The sequence below is a fragment of the Falco punctatus genome (assembly GCF_963210335.1).
Source record: "Falco punctatus genome assembly, chromosome: 1".
NCBI lineage: Eukaryota > Metazoa > Chordata > Aves > Falconiformes > Falconidae > Falco > Falco punctatus.
Window position 1 is genome coordinate 57817005 of NC_137580.1, and position 3662 is coordinate 57820666.

A 3662-nucleotide genomic window follows, 5' to 3' on the forward strand; every position below is an offset into this window, starting at 1 on the left:
TTGTCACAAGGAAATGAACTTAACCAGGTTCCTTACTTCTTCAGTTCATCTCTGCTTTCTTTACCTTGGCCCTTTGCAGCTTTCTCACCTGCATCTCCAACTCCATTCTCCTGTCTGCAAACCCCCACCCTTCCCCATCTGGCTCTCCTTTTCACTTCAGCCTGACTCAGTGCTTGCCACATACCTAAGGAATCAGTACAATGCCTAACCTGCTCCTCACTCTCTACACTGCTCCAGAGATGCTGTCTCCTGCTTACCTGTTATCTTTTTTACATTCTTGGCTGGTTCAATGCACCTCTAGGAAGCAGATCTCTATCTCTTGATACTAGAAACTGGAGTGTCACTTTATTGGCAAAACGTAAGTCTTATTAAAAGCTTTTGATGTGATTCAAAGTTACATGAAATGTAAGAGATATCATAATAGCTGATCCCACTTTTACTACTCCAAGACTGAACTGTACAGTGTATTTTGTATCATCCTGTCTTCCCTCAATTGTAAACCATTATTCACATAAGTAATTCCGTCTCAGTTGCATTGCTGTGCATCATAATAGAGATTTTCTTCTTTTCGTGTTTTTTTCCTATTTGGTTTTGCCTAAACTTTTCCAGACTTAAAGATTTGCTCTCTGAGTTTGCTTCTCTGAGTAATTTGGCTTTAGCTTCTCTTTGCTTTTGAAGTTCTTCTGCTAGTGCCCTGCTTCATGATCTGAACAAAAATGACCTTTGAGGAGGCAAACAATCTTGCAGTCTTTGCTTAGTAAAGAACTGATTGAAAAGCGGTATCCCATTTCCTCTGAAAATGTCTGGGTTTTTTTCCCTTGCTAAGCTTTTGCCAAAAGAAGTGGAACATTTCTTACATTTCTAGCACTTTCCAGTTTCTCAATGTGTCTGTGCTGTTTGCCACTGCTTGCATTGAATCTGAAGTACCCACCACCGCTGCGGGATTTCATATCACACACTAAAGAGAACCAGCAAATACAGTAACAGCTTCAAATACACTGAAACAGTGGAAAAGCACAGAAGGAAATAATTACCACTTTATTTGTGTTATTAGGCTGGACTGACACAACCCCTTTCAGCACGCCATCTGTCTTTGGTTAAAATGGAAAGGTTTCTTATGAAATGATGCATTTGCAAGGGGTTCACAGCTGCATAGCCAACCAAATCTTTTAGCATCTGTTCGGTCCAAAGAGATCTGGACTTAATGTACCTTTGAAAGAATATTCTTGAAATGGTGCTTTACTTCAGGTAGTCCTCTTCTGATGTGTCAGTGGTTAATAGCACCGTCAGTGGTGAGCTGCGTACTTTGTTGCTTGGAAAGGTCAGGAAGGAGGCTAATGTGAGCCTGGCCAGCTGCCTGGAAAAAAATGACCTATTAAAGCAAGGCCAGAATGGACTGTGCATTATTTTTTTGTGCTTTTGTTGTTCTAAATTTACTAATGGGGTTATCAAATGGGACTGTGGAAGGAACACCCAGTGGAGTGAGCGGGTTTGTGTGACCTGAGAAGGCCTGCTGTCCAACTGTCTCTAGGCTTTTTACCTTTTCGGGTCCATTCCAGGTTTTCAAATCTATACCATGTGAGAGACTGACATTTTTATAGCTGTAAGAAGACTATGACTATGCACAGAGAAGAGCATTATGTGGTCACCGACATTGCAAGTGGGTCTTGCTTTGCCACCAGGCAATGATAAACGGTAGTAACAATCATAGCATACATTCAGTCAGTAATGAATGCGTTTCAGACTACAACAGTTTTGTTCTTGTCAGTTTTCCACTGTGTTTGTTAACTGAAGAGAATGATGAGTTTACTCTTACTTGAGCATTCACCTTAAATGTGTTTGTGTTTAGTAATCTCTTCGTATGAAGCACAAGAAATGACTGGGTGCCAAAAAAGGACTAAATATTTATATAGCAGTCCAGAAAGGTCATGGCATTGTGCAAAGGGATAAAGATAATCATGCACAATGCCATGACAGTTGATAGTCTTATTTAAAAGGCAAACAAAATGGCTATCTCCAGATATGATTTATATGTCTGTGCAACTAAGACCATGCATGCATAGTCATTCCAGAACTAGGACATAACAAAGTTGCTGCTGCTGCTGTGCCGTACATTTACACATAAACAATTAATCCAGCAGGTCCAGTGCATGTTCAAATTGACAGGTATGCATAGATCAATATTATGGACATACATAGTAGCACCAGCACATCCGGGTCTGGGTCTCCTGCTAGCCCAAAAGGCCTGGCTACTCTCACTGCAGGTTTTAAACCAGTCAGTGAGACCCACTCTGATGTGAAGATACTGTAGGTGCAGGCAGCCAGCTGTCTTTGGCATCATGTTGGTGGGAGCAGCAGCCAAACCACCTCAGCCCCGTGGGACCGAACCTAGCTTGCCATGGAAGATGGGCCAAGCTGTGTGGGACAGCAGTGGAAGTAGTTCTCCTACCCAGCAAAAGCCTCAGCAGCAGCAGAAGCAGCCAGCCTGTGTCTCCCAAGCTCTTCATACCCTGGCTGTGTCTCTGTTCTTCCCTTTTCTTCTTATTTCCAGGAGATGTGTTAGGGACAGCTTGGTGTTGGACCATCATCCTTGGGGCAGCACAATTAAAATTGTTGTTATTTTGATGTTATTATGATGTTAAGAAGCTGTAAGTTGGCTGGTACATTACATTCTTCTGCCATAGAGGTCTGGTCTTTTGTCTGATGCAGAGAAGTTGGGAAAGGGCTCATTCTTGCAAGGCATGATCAGCTTGATGTATGTGAGCAGTTCTGTTAAAACCAGCAGACCTACTTGGAGAGCGAAGATAGGTACTTGCAGTAGGATTTACAGAATCTGAGATTGCCTTTTAAACAGCTATTTAGTTTAAAGATTAGATACCCAGTTTCTTTGTCAGAAAGGTTTCCCTCATCTTCAGATAAAGGAGGCAGAAATTCCTGTTAGCTCTTGTTCTGCAGCTGCAAGTCTTAGGTCAGTTTTTGGTCCAAGTCCTCCTGCAAGAATAGTTCCAGATGTGAAGATCTGGATGTGGCTGCCATGCTCTGGGGTTATCCGAGTCTCTCACTCCCACAGCTTCAGGTGCTCTCCCTAACAGCTTGAAAGCTCTGGTATCGCTGGCCTTCAAGCAGTCTGTCTGATGGGATTGCTCTGCAGCCATGGCTATAGATATGGGCCCATAAACAGCTTGCCTGTGCAATCTGGAATGTCAGCTAGTAGACTAGTTCCCTGACAGTAATACAAGGACAATTTGGTGTAATGGGTCCATTCCCACCAGATACATTGGGCCCCACAAACCACGTTGTCCAGTGATGTGTTCTGTCAGAATTCCCACATTTCTAGCAAACTGCCTCCCTTGAGCCCTGAGTTATGACTGAAGACACTAGATGCCATTTCATGCAGAAGTGTGATCATCTAGAAAGTAAAAGATCTAAATAAATAACTCAAAACCAGTTCAGTTCCTCAAAAGTGAAGATATAGTGCTGAGTAGTATTTTGGCATTCGCTATTGCTCATTCTGATGAGAGTCGGTGGACTGCACTACTTGACTTAAATGGGCATTAAGAGGGGCCATTAAAATTTGACTGTCCTTAATCAAATTAGCCTATCACATATAAACCAGCCTTCCCACACATTAATTTTCTTAGTGTGTTTTTCTGGTGTATGTT